Source organism: Colobus angolensis, unplaced genomic scaffold, assembly GCF_000951035.1.
Source record: "Colobus angolensis palliatus isolate OR3802 unplaced genomic scaffold, Cang.pa_1.0 Scaffold5, whole genome shotgun sequence".
Classification (NCBI taxonomy): Eukaryota; Metazoa; Chordata; class Mammalia; order Primates; family Cercopithecidae; genus Colobus; species Colobus angolensis.
The window spans coordinates 19,195,755-19,212,012 of record NW_012118487.1 but is presented as its reverse complement, the minus strand read 5'-3'; the positions used below and the strand labels follow the sequence as shown (position 1 = coordinate 19,212,012).

Sequence of the window (16,258 nt, the reverse complement as noted above, 5' to 3'; positions counted from 1 at the left end):
AACTTTGCTAAGGTTATGACTTTCAAAAAAGAGTCTCAATTAACAGAATCTTCTTAGAGAGTAAACTATTTCATGTAAATGAATTATCTGTTTTGTAGCTAAAGGTCAAATGCATTTGAACCAGTCATTTTGGGATTTGTTTTCCCAAAGGAATGATAAATGACTAATCCAAAAGACTATGGATTAGAGAAATTGACTAGATGTCATTAAAGACCCCAAATAAATGTTTGCTGTCCTTGACCTCCACGAGGATAAATTGTGGTGGCGCCTGCGGTTATCTGCTGTCTTTTATTGAATCAGTAACTTGGTTTCTTTAACAATACCTGTTTATGTGCATGCCTAGAACCAATTAAATACTGGGCTATTTTAAGTTTCCCAATGCAGCTATATTTTGGCAAGTGTGGAAGAATAAATTAGACACTTTTCCAAAGCATAGTGATGTACTGAGATCTGTACTATGTAATAAACATGGGATGATGCCTCAGCCTGTGCTATGGTGGGGCCCGGGGTCTTCTTTCCTGTGCTAGTTCACATCATTTATGATAAATGCTTAAAAGACTTTGAAGTCTTTGTCCAAAACACTTATTATGTATAATTATACAGATGAGCATTTATTAAAGTAAGTATATTGGCATTTTAGTGCCAAAACCATCCCTTTCTATAGATGTTAGCAGTTTTCATTTAAAGCGTGGTCGTAGGAGTAGATGTGTTAACCCATTTATAGTGAAGCAAGACAGGGTCTACAAATTGCTATAACAATGTCCTTGGCTCTTTAAAGTGAATATGGATATGAATTCAGTTATGAGAGTGCAGGATCTAAGAAACCTAAAAATAAAAATCTGGCCTACACTGTATTGTTTTTGTCTACTCAACAGAATACCAGAGTGAGGGTAGAAAAACTACCTATCAGGTACTGTGCTCACTACTTGAGTGCCAAAATTATTTGTGTACACTAAACCCCAGCAACATGCAATTTACTACCCTTGTAACCAAGCTGCACATGTAATGTACCCTGTGAACCTGAAATAAAAGTTGAAAAGCAAAACAAAACAAAAAAAAACAGAATAGCCAACTTTCAGTTATCACCAAAGCAACCCATACCATGCTTGTGTTGTTATAAAGGTACTGCTGATACTAATTAGATTTCTTGGTAGCTTAAGTATACTATTTATATTCCATTTAAATCATGTTTATAGACTTTCTGTACATTCTACCAAAATGAAAATGTCTTGAGTACCTATTCTATGGATTTCAAGATGAATGAGACACACTCCTACCTGTAAGAAGTCCATTGTCTAATAGAGGAGAAATATGCAGAATATACATTATATTATAAATATCTTAAGTGCTATAAAGATACTATAAACCTACTGCTATGGAAACTTCAGTGAGGGTGTAATTATTTCTTGGGAATCCAGAAACATTTTATTGAAGCAGCATTTAAAGTGGGCCTGGAAGGACAGAAGCAGCTTGCCAGGCAGGCGAGCAGGTCTGTTGTCCTGGGGTGACTATTGAAAGAACCAAATGTGTTTCTATGTAGGGAACACTTGTCTTCTGTATGAGGTTGGCATGGTTCACTCATCAAAATGTAGAATGAGTTAAGAGCCTGGAGAAATGGCTTTTGGACATTTCATCCCAGAGAGAATAAACAGCGGCACTTCCCCTGGAGGGCAGCAGCATAGGTAGCTTAGGTTGGTACTTCAGGGTCACCCCTTGACAATGGAAATACAAGTCTTATAGATTTGGTCCTATAGATTTCCTCACCAGTTCCAAGTATAGACTAACTTGACCTTGTTTAAAAAAAAAAATTACAATTTGCCATCTCTCTGACTTGGAGAAAGTAAGACAAAATATCTAGGTTTTTATGTTTCTTTAAACTGTGCTTATCTCATTTAACCTTAAAGGTATTTAATTGAGTCAATCCATACTTAAAGCCCAATATATTCAATATAGCACTTTTACTCTTTTCAACATGTTGTCATCAACGGTAAATCTAATACAAATTGAATATTTTTTAATGGGAGAAAAAAATTACACCATAAGCAAAGTCAAAGAATCAACAAATAATTGAGAAAAGGATTTGAAGCATGATTGACAGAGAGATAATTGTGTTACAGTCAGAATTGTCACAGATGAATTTTTTTAAAGACAACTCTGGCAAAGATAATGAAAGGGATTTCTATGTAAGATAATGCTCAGCTTAATTTATAATTAAATATAAATGAAAACCATAAAAATATACCATATATTATTTATCAGATTGGCAAGTATACAAAATTTTAATACTACCTAGAATTAGCAAGAATGTGGGGAAACAGGCACTCTCATAAATTCAGGGATGGATCCACATTTGTGCCTGAAACTCATACAGTTTTTGGAGACTTCTTTAAGAAAAAGAATACAATATTAAGCATGCTTTTGAATTTTTATTTAGAATGAGAATGATTCTAATAAATTGTAAATTTTTAAAATACAACAAATATCACAAACATTACAAAATCTAGAATAATAACACAATATTTATTGATGTACTTCCTGGCATACCTCTCTACTAACTTTTCCCTATAGTTTTGATACATACTTTCCAAGTATCATTTCATACAATAATTTTATAATATATTGTGTAGAGAGAATATAAGTCATTTTTCATCCAGCAGGGTTGGCCGAAAAAAATTTTTATTTTTGATATTTAAAAAAGTTTCTTCAGTTTCACAACGTATTGGAAATTTATAATTTTTAGGATAGCTGATAAATTTGAAAAAAACTCTAAAATGTTTATTTCACATATGATCTGTGATATTTCAGGGAATTTCAAGTATGGTTACATAGTAACCAATCAATGTTAAGACCATTTCAATTGATAGCACTTCTTTATAGTTGATATCATTGTCACAGTGGTGTGTTATGAGCTTTACGTTATTGTCCATGCCAGTATTTCTGTCAAATCAATAAGAACTTCATCATTTTTGATGTATTTATATGATTTGCTCTTCTTTATAAACATGATTATCAAATAATCCAGGAGCCTATGTACTACTCCTATAAGAAAAAATTTGTGTCCTTTTAATAAATTACTGCTTTTCAAGATGATGAATTTTTTTAACAAGGTACATCTTTTTAAAAAAGATAAATAACATTTATATTATTGAATAGCAATAGGTGATACTCCCTGTATCTGCAACACTTGGGAACCACTGGCTTATTTGTTAAATACAGTCCATGACAGCCTCCAAACACCAGAAAAAATTTTAGTTTGCTTCATTCTTCGATGCCTCATCAAAATATTCTACAAGATCTGAAACATCCTCCTCCTCCTCATTGTCTTCTGGGTTTGGTGCTTTTCTATTCAAGACTTGCCATGGGAACTGTTTGGCTAACTTCCTGAGCTTGTTAAGCTGTCAGCACCAAGCTGACTTAATATTCCAGGAAGCATTTCTGTGATTGGTTTGGCTTCTGCGTAACTGGGAACTGCAAAGGTGTTAGCAGAGAGAGAAGGACTAGAGAGAGGAGGAGAGAGAGGTAATTGCAAAGATGTTGGGGCAGAAAGAGGTTAGACTTTGGGATTGCTGAAATGAAAAACTGTCCCATCTTCACCTCTTTAATACCAGCTATATTATTCACAGCCAGTTTTGTTAGAGAACTCTGAAGCTTTCTGTCATCTGCTGTAACTCTCTAGGTTCCACATTTGTTTTGCAAGCTGTACCCTCGCCCCCATCTGGACCAGGGCCTGAAGTTTGGCTTTCTTGATTCACACTGGTGGTAACTCCAAAGCAGGGAGGGTCTTCCAACACCAGCATACAGCAACGGCAAAACACAATTCACTTTTGTATATCAAAATAATTCCATAGATCCCACCACTTGGTTTCGTATTTCACTGACTTTCAATCTGAATCTTATTTCTTTAATAAATAATTTTAAAGATGACAAAAAAATTCTTCCTATATGTCGACATCAAGGGTCTGTAATTCCTTATTATATTGAAACTTTCTGAAAGGTCTTTATAAAATTCTGTTAAAATAACATATCCCACCTCAACTTCTCCAAGCCTGATCCACAAAATAGCTAGCCACTCCAAATCCATGTGGCAAGTAAGGGGTGTAACCATGAAGAATTCAGAGTTAAGAGATGGTAGTCATAACCAATTGTGGTTGAAATGTCTTACTTTTGCTAATTTTACATAACATTAGAAATGTCTACACATTTTAACGGCTTGTGCAGGGCCTTGGAGGAAGACCATACAAGTGAGAAGATTTGAGGCTGACAATAAATTGGCTTACTATAAATACTCCTCAGTACACCCTTATGGTGAAAGTCAAAATTCTAATCATCTATTTGAAGGACAAGTTGGCAGCATCTACCAAAATTTAGAATTAAACATCCTTGGATCCAACACTTACATTTCTACTAATTCACTGTTACAGATAGACTGTCACAGACAGACAAAACATTTTGTACAAAAATATTCCATGAAGCATTGTTTGTAACAGACGAAAAAACGGAAATGCCATAAGTAGAGGAATAGTGCAAGTAATAATGGATATCTACAATATAATATGCTATGCAGTTATTAAAAAGAGCAAGTTAGCCAGCCATGGTGACACACACCTGTAGTCTTAGCTACTCCAGAGGCTGAGGCAGGAGGATCACTTGAGGCCATGAGTTCAAGGTTGTAGTACACTGTGACTGCATGGGTGAATAGCCATTGCACTCCTGCCTGGGCAATATAGCCAGACCCTGTGTCTACAGAAATTTTTTAAATAAAAAGAAGAAGGTAAATCTTTCTATGTATGTCACCATGAAATATATCCAAGTTGTATTTCAATTTGAAAAAGTAGTTTAAAACAGTACATGTGTGTATATATATGCATGTATATGATATACACACACATGCATGTATACACATGTATATATACACATGCACTGTTTTAGACTTTTTCAAATGTGTGTGTGTATTATACACACACATATACACGTGTATACACACATATATACATACACACTAAACTGTGTGGGTGTATACATATATAAACTGTGTTTGTGTATTAATAGTTTGGCCACAATTTAGTTTATATATTATATTTATACAAATTTTTCAACAGTTACATGTTGTACCATTCCTAGTGGCTATTTTGGGGGATTAGACTAAAAGGACAGAGGACTCCTACTTACAAAAACTTGTATATTTTTACTCTATTCCTCTCCCCCTTTTAAGCAAAATGTTTTACTTTCATAATAAAAAATTATAGCTGCTGCTCAAATCAATTTCTATGACTTCTCAAGCTGAAATTACCTTCCCTCTTTAAACTCATCTTTTTAAAACAATAAATAAATGAAAATATTTGAGAACCCCTGCTTGCAAATCATATATACCATTTTTAGCTTTTAGTTGAGGTCTTGTTTTTTATTCCTCTATTTTAATTGCAATCTGTGACCAGAACTTTAGGAAAAACATGAACGCAGAGTTTCTCAGGATTTCTTAAATAATGCCTTAACATAATTAAATATAATGATGACTGAGTAATCAGAACCATTTCAGTATATTTTGTTCAAAAATCAGAATAGTTTTATATTGGGGGGCAGCATCATGATTAAAGAGAGGATGCAAAGAAAGTCTAGCCTGCAAGCAGTTACCAACAGGACAAAAGAGACTAAAAGACTTCTAGTCATCTCAGGAGAGAATGATGGGAGTACTCTAGAATCCTTGCCAGAGTGTCTTCCTTAAAAAGAAAAAGGTGACTCCTAAAGATGGCTGTGATATCTATGGTGCAACGTCAACTTTGCCTGGGGAGAGAGGGGAACGTCCAGGCTTGCCAGTGAGCTGTCTTTAACATAATATGATGCAAGGATATTAAGAAATCAATGATTTATTGCTATTTCCTTGTGTCTCCGTGTTTTTTCTTCTGCAAGTTTGGATTTGCCTTAGGCTCTTCTTTTTTAAAAAAAAATAATCTTAGCTAGTTATAACATAGGTCCAAAATTCCTAGCTTTTTGAGAAATTTGTTAATCCAGTAAATATGTATCTATAGGCACAACAGATTACACATAGAGGGAAAGAGGCATCTCTCCCATCCCAGGAGACTGAATGCCTTGTTGTAGAGCAGAACAGCTTGTACACAAATGGCCCCCAGGTGAATAAGATTCATAATTGGTCATTTTGGTCATCTTCAGTCCAGAAGACCTCTAAGGCATTAGCTCAATTTGTATGTCATCAGAAAGCAATGATTCATAAACTTCAATGTGTAGAATGCCATGAATAGCCTGTTAGAAAGAACCACCCTCTACCACTACCACTATCACCACCACACAATCCTGATTCAGGACCACATGGACAAACCTGCCTTGGAACTTTGGGTTTACTCTAGAGAAAATTCACATGCACAAAGCCAAATCAAACTCCCATTCCTCTCTTTGAATAGATCCAACCCTCTGCTTTCTGATCTGTATTAAATTAAAAAAAAAAGAATAAAAATACATTGTCTGATAATCTAACATGCCCAGGTTAGCTTAAATAATAGAATTTGAATGCAAGAACACAGGAGATATCAAAGAAAGCAAAGTGTCAGCAATTGCACAACTTGATTTGGAGAAATGGGAATTCATTCCTTGCTGGAAAAGAATAGTTCAGGGCCTCCAGGGGCCAAGAGTAGCTTTTTGAGATCCAAAAGCACAGAGATCCAAAAGCATGAGCGTATTAATGAGCTCATGACTACTCATCTCTACTTTTCTATCTCTTCATTATTTCCTCCTACCTCTTATCTACCTTCCCTCTACTTGGTTTTCCTTGGCATAACTTCTGTCTTCTAAGGGCCAACTTCCAGAGCCTCTCTACTTTCTAACCACTCAATCTAACCAAGACAGGAGGGGATAATAGCGCCGGGCAACCACCCTCCAGCATAGAGCACTCTTGTGACTCCTGGTGAGTCTGTAGATATTAATGTTTGAGTCAGACAGTTGGTCTGGCCAGTCAGGGCAAGAGTGCAGGGTCACAAGGTCCAAAGCATGGCAACTAAGCATCAAAAACTCTTCAGGGTGAGATTTTGGAATGGACAGATATCTGTCAAAAGAGGGTTATGTACTTGCCAGGCACTTTGGAGGCCACTTATTCACCCAGCCATTCCACCATTTGTTGAATGTCTACTAAGGGTTAAACACTAGAAACAAACACTGGTTAAGACATAGACTCTGAACTCCAGGACCTTAGAGTCCGGGGAGAGTGGTTAACAAGTAAATCAACAAATATCACCCAGTGTGGCAACTGGCAAAAGAGAAATGTGTTCAGGTCTAGGGAACCCAGAGAAACAGGGAATACAAAAGACTCTGTATGTGAACTTTGAGCGAAGTTCCATTAATTAGATGAAGTCAAGAGGGAAGGGAACCCATGGAGAAATATTGCCAGGTATGAAGGTACAATGGGATTTGCCCGTATTCAGCGGACTTAACTCTAGCTGTGTTGCTCAGAGTATCCTGAGCTTGTCTTTGTTGTACTCATTTCCAGACTCTGTTTTACCCATTTCGGATGGTATTAGGAAAATTAAAATATAAATTACCTTAAAAGCAAGAGACTATTAGTATCCACAGAACTGCAGAAAAACAGGGCTTCTGGAGGACAGCTTTGGGAAGAAACATACCAACTTGAATATATATATAGAGAGAAAGAGACAAGGTCTCACTCTGTCACTCAGGCTGGAGTGCAGTGGCATGATCATGGCTCACGGCAGCCTCGACCTCCCAGGCTCAAGCAGTCCTCCCACCTCAGCCTCCTGAGTAGGTGGGACTACAGGCATGCACCACCATGTCCAGCTAATTAAAAAAAAAAATGCAGAGACAAGGTCTTGATTTGTTGCCCAGTCTGGTCTTGAACTCCCGAGCTCAAGCGATCCTCCAACCTTGGCCTCCCAAAGTGCTGGGATTATAATGTGAGCCATCATACCTGGCCCTGAATGTATTAAAACTACGCAGTGATACCCCAGTCATGGATTAACCACTCTAAATAGAAATTGTTTCTATCGAATACACATTCATCTCTAATTTATGGACTGACAATGGAGAATCTTTTAAAGAGCATAAGCAACCCAATGCCATCAAAACTTCCAGGTTTATCAACATTTTAATAGACCAGTTAAATATTCTTGACCTAAGTTACAATTAAAAGTGTCTCAGGATTTATTTTTCTGAGAAAACATACAGCAGTTTTTTTGTTCATCTAAAAATCTTTATATTGTAAACTTGATATGACAAAGTACTTTAAGGCTGTTGATGTGCTTCTTAGTAGATTTGCAGAAGAGTGATCAAATGTTATACAGATGAAAATGTGTCCAGTTAATTATGAATGTATAATTTTATCAATGACATTTTATTACTACTCATCAATAACTTCAGGAAAGACCTATTTTTCAAAATTTTGAAAAGTACAGCTTGTTCTGTGTTCGGCACAGCTGCTTAAATGTGTTCATTACGTTTTGTTTGGGATATTTCTTGTTATTTTTGTAGTAGCCCTCACATTACAATGCATTTTTGCAAGGTGGTAGGGATAGGTGTTATTCTCTTCATTACAAATGAGGCAAGTAAGGTTCAAAAAAATTAAGTAACATGCCCAATGTTACACAGCTAGTAAAAGTTGAACTTGTGTATTCTTTCCACATTTGCCATCCTCACAAGATGCAAAAAGGTTCCATAGTAAAAGTGGTTTGGAAAACTTCGGATGAAACAAAAATTAAATAGTTCTTTTTAAAAAATTGCAGGCATCTCAGTGAATGGATATACATGAATGTGCTTCATAAATCTCTAAGTAGAAAGATAGAGTCTGCAGCATTTCCCAAACATACTTGAGTATAAATCCCTTTTATATCCAGAAATATCTCATGGTATTAATCGTGAAACATAATCTGGAAAAAACTACTGCGCATTATTAGACTTCTTCTCATGTAGTAATTGAAAATAACTCTGAAAACTCTGCCTTAGGAAAGTAATTCATGAGAGCTGTAGTGAGAAACAAGAAAGGAAAGAAAATAAACAAGCCTGACAAATTCTGTAGAAGCTGAGGGGTTAGACAGTAACATCAGTAGTGTCACACAAACCAAGAAGGACAAAAAGACACTTGAGATTCATCACAAGCCAAATTTTCCTCTGGATCAAGGACAGCTATAGGGACCAAGAGTAAACCATATATCCATTATCTTTATGTTTCTCAGTTCTACTTTAAGCAAGAAATGTAGCCAACCAAAGGAAATGTCTCAATTTATCTATGAAACACACAACACCCAGAAAAATCTCGTAAAATCTTATACGTGGAACACGTAACATGGCTAGTTTAACAATCAGCCAAACAATCTGCAAAAATGATATAACAGTGCCTGAATTTGAACATCTCTAGACATAACGAATAGAGCATAGTTACATTACCAGACTAACAACTCTTGATTAAGGCATACAGAGAATTTGGAAGACACAAAGAGCATATGTCTATAGAGCTTAAGTTTGTTATGTTGTAATATGAATATTAATAGTGCATGGGATTTAATAGCAAGAAAGTTACATAAAGTGCATGTCTCTGAGAATTCCTGCTGTCAGTGACTGGAAAGGATCCCACTGGGGAAATGCTTGCTACCTAACAATGCCATCGGTGGTGACTCATCCAAAATTCCGACACAGGCCTAATGAGCTTCTGAGAGAATGCCTGGCAGACTCAGTCCTATTCAGTGTGTTAAATAGAGGGTAAGAAACAAAGTTCTCAACTGATACAGTTTTCTGTAAAGCTCTATTGTTTCTGCAAGTTAAGATATAGTATTACATTGGTCGAAGGATATTTGATCTTCCAGCTACCACTCTGGTTAACTGGAGAAAGGAAAAACACCACAAAGTGAGTTTGCTTTTTTGTTTGTCAAAGTCTTTGTACTCTGATGCCTTCTTTGGAATATCAAATACAAACTGCCCTTCCAGTTCAGAGCATGATCAAGGGGGTAATTAACTGAGCTCTAAATGTAATGTTTCTGGTGGTCACTTCAAGTCATTCTAACCAATTAATCAATCTCCCGGTGCTCTGACTTGTATCCTATGTTTTTAGCCTTTGGAGCAGTGGTTCTCAAGCCTGGCTGCCCATTAAATTCATGTGGGGCATTAAAAAAAAAAAATACCCATGCCTAGACCCCACCCTGGACCAACTAGATAGAATCTCTAGGGATAGAACTTCTGTATTTGTGAAAAGTTTTCTAGGTGATTCTAAATAAAGTCAAAAGCCTCCAAAAACTGCTGTTAAGTTCATGTCCAGCTACTGAGTATCTAACCTAGTCTCCAATGAGTGGTCTAAAAATCTCAAAGAATTAAGCATGAAAAAAATGCTCCCACCAGTGATTGGCATACAGCTGGCTGTTTGGGACCAGCGCATAAGACATTAGAAGACAGGCCCACGTTGAAGCAAGGAAATATGAGGACTGTGATCGGTGCTGGTCAGCAGGATCCAGGGAATGACTCACAGACTGGGCAAGGGAGCCTGGACTGAACGTGGGCTCTGCAGAGCTGTCTGAACACACTGGGCTTGGTGCATCTGGGGACCAGCAGCTGGCATGTTTGTTCTACCCAGTCTCTGTAGCTGCTACCACCTGTGCTATCACCTCTACCAGTACCCCTCCAAAATAAATAGACATAAAATGGTTTTCTCCTCACAAAAATTTTTAAGTAGTGTAAAAGATATTGTGTATTGAAGGAATTCTTGCCACCAGAAGAATTCACTGTTAGTATTTTGGTGTGCCGACTTGGGCTGTGCCAATGTCAATATAGGTTTTTATACATTGGGTTTTTTGGGTTTTTTGTTTGTTTGTTTGTTTTTTTAGAGTTTGCCTAATTTTTTTAAGGACAAGTTTCTAGAAATCTCTTTTTTTCATTAAAGGGCAGCTATATTTTAAATTCCTACAATCATTGCTAAAGTACCTTCTGTAAAGCTTGTATTAACTTCTATTCCTATAAGTAGTCCTCTTTCTCTGTGTCCTTGCCTATAAAGTGAATTAGAAGTTGTTTTAATCTTTACTAGTATGGGAGGCAAAAACAGAAACTTACGGCTGTTTTAATTTGTGTTTCTTTGATTATCAGGGAAGTTGAGCATCCTTATGTGTGATTTTTGGACATTTTGTTGTTGTTGTTGTTTGTATTTTCCTCTTTGTGCCTGTAATTTATTTTAGTGCCAGTGGTGGCTGCTGCTTTCAGACCCTGACCACCCAGGACGACAGCTCAGCTACACCCTATTGCCCTGCGTCCGCTGGAGTTGAAGGAGTGCCCTTCACTCAAAATCAAGCTTCCTGGCCGGGCACGGTGGCTCACGCCTGTAATCCCAGCACTTTGGGGGTCCGAGGCGGGTGGATTACAAGGTCAGGAGATCGAGACCATCCTGGCTAACAGGGTGAAACCCTGTCTCTACTAAAAATACAAAAAATTAGCCGGGTGTGGTGGCAGGCACCTGTAGTCCCAGCTACTCGGGAGGCTGAGGCAGGAGAATGGCGTGAACCCGGGAGGCGGAGCTTGCAGTGAGCCGAGATCGCGCCACTGCACTCCAGCCTGGGGGACAGAGCCAGACTCAGTCTCAAAAAAAAAAAAAAAAAAAAATCAAGCTTCCTCAGAGTCAGTTTTCTCATATAAACTACGTGTTCTCGAAAAAGACAAGAGCTTGGTGGCTGAACACCCCAGCAGTCCAGTGCTCCTTTTGAATCCTTACTGCCATCCTCTTCAGAGCCTGGGGTGGGAACACCGACGCATACACTGAGGGCCAGCAAAACCCACATGGCCCCCAGGCCTTCGTGAAATCAGAGGAGCCACCTTGAGGCACAAGCTGAGATTTTCTCTTGCTCATAACATTCAGTTCCAAACTTGAAGTTGTAACAAGATGCAAGATAGGCCAGCCATTTTTCTTTAAGATGAGGGAGAAACGTCAAATCATATTTTGTATGTGTTTCACTAACCTATGCTAAGAACTTAAAAGATGAAAGGCACCAGGGCTGGGAGATGGGGATAGGAGTTGAGAGGGGAACATTATATGTAGGTGCTTGCAAGGAAGTTGAGAAAAGGTACAATAGGAACAGCACACGAGAGGAAGTGAAAGGAAGAAGAGGCAGTGCAGATGACAAGTCATATCTGCAGAAATAAATTTAGGATGATAACGAAAGCAGATACCCTCCCTCATATTCTTTGGAGCATCTGCCTGTCTCCTCTTTCATTCCCACCACACTTTTAATGTAGTTTATTAAAAATAAACAATGGCAGAGGGAACTGGGAAGTGCAAAACACGCAGTAACCGGAGGTGTACCTGGTTGATTGCTATTCGGACTCTTGTAATTTTGTCGAACCTGGCACTCGGTGTGAGCTTTTTTTCTGTAAGAATTGAATAATCAACTACAGCAGACCCTTGTATTCCAGGCTTTGATAGTTATATATTCATAATACTTATAATATTTATTGAGAGCCAGACACTGTTCTGAGTGCTTTACCTGTGTTATTGGCACTTTTGATTATTACAACAAACCTGATCTCCATTTAACAATTGAGGAAAGAGAAAGTTGAATTAATTTGTTGGAGACCAGCAGAGCTAAGGTAATTTGATAGCCAAGTATTTGGGAGGCTGTTATTCTGTTCCTCCATGATGCTAATTATTTGTGAGTGTTTTCTGGGGGAAAAAATGGCTGCAAGGAAAGAAAATCCACTTGAGCTAGCATAAGCAAAAATAAAAGAGTATTACAGTCAGAGAACTGAAGGACAAGGTTCAGAAACCAGGCCTCAGAAACAAATGGTAACAAGGCACTCCACACAGTTAGGATTCTGCCGCCTGCCGCCTGCCTCCCTGTCTTTGCTGCCAATCTTACTGTGTTCCTGCCGTCCAAAAGGCTGGAAATATGGCTACCAGCTGCTCACAAGTTTGCATTTTATAGATGCCACCACTTAAAGAGCTGGCTCTTGTTCAGTGGGTCCCGTTTTTACAATTCCAAAGAAGATACCTTGGTTGGTCCACCTGTTTAGTTAAACAATCACTGTGGCTGTAGAGCAGGGTCCCACTGGGAGCAGCACTGATAACCTATAAATATGTGGTGCAGAAATTGAGATGCTGGAGCAAATAGGAGCCCATTCCTTGAGTAACTCCACGCTTTATAACTAAAGTGGTCTGTCATTTCTCAGAGGCATAAATCTGAAGCCTGCCCATGGCAAGCCCTGCCAATGAGCTCATCCAATGCACCCCCCAACCCCGCCATTTGCATCTCAAGACGATTTTAGTCTCCTTTTAAATGATATAATTTTCAGGACATATTATAGTGTTGGTCTTCATGAGACTGAGACTTCATGACCTACATCAGTATGACATTACTTCCCAAAGAAACATTAATCCATATCCAAAATTCTTGCAGTACATAATGTAAGTGCTTATTGAAGTTTCTTGAAGCAGCTAGAAGAGGAATTACTACATCATGTAACATGCATCAAAACCTCTTTAGAAAGCCTCATTAGATATTTTTCTTCTTCCTACCCACAAACTGTCTTTTCTCTTAATCCGTCTCTGATATCCAGAGCTATTTGTTATTATCGCTGTTGTTTCTGTTGCTGCTGCTGCTGCTGTTTTGGTTTTTCATTTGCTTGGATTTTTCTATACCCCAGCTTCTATGAATCACTCTGGCATTTTTTAGTATCTTTCATTTTTCTTTTTGTACTACGATTCTGATCAGTGAAACAGGCATGGGATCATAGAAGATGAGGAAGGGGGAAAGCTATAACTATCTTTTTGCCTTACCAAGTTTTGTCTCACTGGAATCATTGCAGTTTTCCACAAAGAAGGGGACATCCCCCTGAGGCACCCAAAGTTTCTTCCAGTTCATGTTTCAACACCCCCCCGCCCCACTTCCTTCCTGTATCCTGCTGAGCTGAGTAGAATTCTCTCCAAGGCCTTAAGAGCATTACCTCTCCATAAAATTGGGGGATCTGGACTTGTCCTGAATTTCAGCAGCAGGACTCAAACTTCCTTCATTCAGATACTGTGGCTCGGGTCAAGATACATATTAGCCAGAATTATGTTTACCTGTGAATAATAGGCAACCCAATTTACAGTGGCTTACGTCAATAGGGGTTTGTTTGTTCCTATAACAAGAAGTGTGACCTTAGAGAGTTGCTGATGTTGGTTTAGCAGTTCCACTCGTCAAGCAGTGATCCCAGGAGACAGGAATGGAGGAGGGGGAGATAAGAAAACAGGAGTGAAAGCTGTTATCAAAAAAAAAAGAGAGGTTCTTCAGGTGGATGACTAGGCCTGTTCCTGCTGCGACCCCTCCAGGACACCTGTACATTGTCCTTCAGAATTGTCCAACCAACAGATGAAAGAAAAGGGCATTGGTCCCTCAGTCACTGACCCCACATTGGACAAGGGCTGCTCTGTGGGATGTCACCAGCACTCCGGCTGTGCATGCTTGTTCGCTGAGTGGGGTTCTGGATGCCTTCATGAGGGGGTATCAGAGAGGCCTAGGGGCAGAACACAAGAGGTGCTGAGGGCAGCTTAGTGGATGTGCGCTGTCAAGATGTCCTTGCAGGGAGTTGTGATGGCTGGAGTAAAAGGTGGGCTCCTGTGTGGATGCAATGTGGGACCTAAGACGCATCTCATACAGCTCAGAACCTTCTGAATCTGAGGTTTCTGCATGATTCCTTAATTCTGGGAAATTCTCTGTTACTATTTCTTCAAAAATGTCATCCTGTGTATTCTCTTCTTTTCTTTTGGGATTGCTTCTATATCAATGCAGATGTTGTCCTCCACAGTGCTTAGTTTTCTTTTACAAATCCCCTTTCCTTATATCCCCTCCAGATTCCTTTAGAGCTAGTTCTGCATCCCAATTTTCCTACTTGCGAATTCATTTTTTGTCTATGTCCAATCTGTCATTCGATCCATTTATATTTGTTCCAACGCATATATTTTTCTACTTAGTATCTCCAATTGGTTCTTTGTAACTTCCTATTGCTGTTTCATGTCTCACTATCTTCCCTCAACTCTTTGATAATATTTGATATGCTTATTTTAATCTTCCTGGCCCATCAACTATGTTGCATCTCAGATAGTTTTCCACCAGGCGTCTTTCTCTTTATTCTCCTTGGCAGTCTCAGTGTTTTTCCCTCAGAGCTCCTGATTCATTTCCTTGGTTGATTAAGGATCTCTGGAGTGAGGGATAGAAGCCTGGGCCTCCCTCTGTCCCCTTCCTAGAAGGCCATTTCAAGGCTAAGATGCTCAGGTGCTACTCTCTGGGCTCAATTACTTCATGTAGGGCATTGCCCCATCCCCCAAACAGGTGACTCTGCCCCTGGGGACTTCATCAAAGGTTGTGTGTGGAGGGATGCTGGGGAAGGCAATGCACGCAGCTGGCCAGACACTCTGAGCATTTCCTTATCAGTCTCTCATGGAACAGAAGTTTCTGCATCACCGGGTGCTCTTTAACAGCCATTCAGTGGCAGTCTGGCACAAGACCAAAGGGGCAGAGATAACTCATGCTCCCAACCCCGGCCCTCCTCTAGAGGTCAGCTTCCATTCGGGGCCAGCACTTTTACACAAACATCATGATCCAACCACCTTCTGGCTCTCCAAGCATTTCTCTTAGTTTTTATAGTAACTCTGGCTTCAACATCTTCCCTCTCACCTCCATGCATCTTTAGAGTTGGCTTCAGGAATGGCAGCCAGCAGCCTGGTCACTTCTATTCTGTTAGATTCCCTATCTGTAGACAGAGGAAGATCATACAGTCATGAAGTTCTTTTCTCCATGGGTACAAGGTGGCCTGTCTGCCACAACGAATAAAAGCTGTGTGTGGCTCCACCTTCCCAAATCTTGTACAGTCACAGGTGTATTATCAAATCTGTCTCCCACCTGCTAATATCTAGAGTTTACTCCTGGCTGGAACAGTTGACTAGTGTGATGAATCCTGGAAGCAGATCCTGGAAGCTGTCCATGATTACATACCAGGAGGCTCTGACTGGGCCCTTGGTCATTGGGGACCAGGACCTTGCTGATCTGGAACTTTTATCAGCAAACTGAGTTACTTTCTGGCTCTTGGGTCTACTCCAAGAGCCTGCCCCATCCTCCGCCATTTGCTCAGGTTTCCTGATAGCTGCCACAACTGCTCCTTTCTCTTTCTTCCCTCTAATGCGCTCCACCAACAATGAAAATTCAGGCCATCCCACCAGTTCGCAGTGAAGTCTAAGCTCCTTTAGAAACTCCTTTCTATAAATCACTCTCTGCTGACCTGAATCGATTGTCTC

At 39.2% G+C, this 16,258-nt stretch overlaps 1 protein-coding gene and 1 pseudogene across 3 annotated transcripts in view; one reads left to right on the top strand and one right to left on the bottom strand.

Annotated features, from left to right (window-relative positions):
• PALLD (palladin, cytoskeletal associated protein) overlaps positions 1 to 16,258 on the top strand; it is a 436,126-nt gene that overhangs the window by 97,062 nt on the left and 322,806 nt on the right. The window lies entirely within an intron of this gene.
• Positions 3,249 to 9,303, bottom strand: LOC105524488 (annotated as a pseudogene).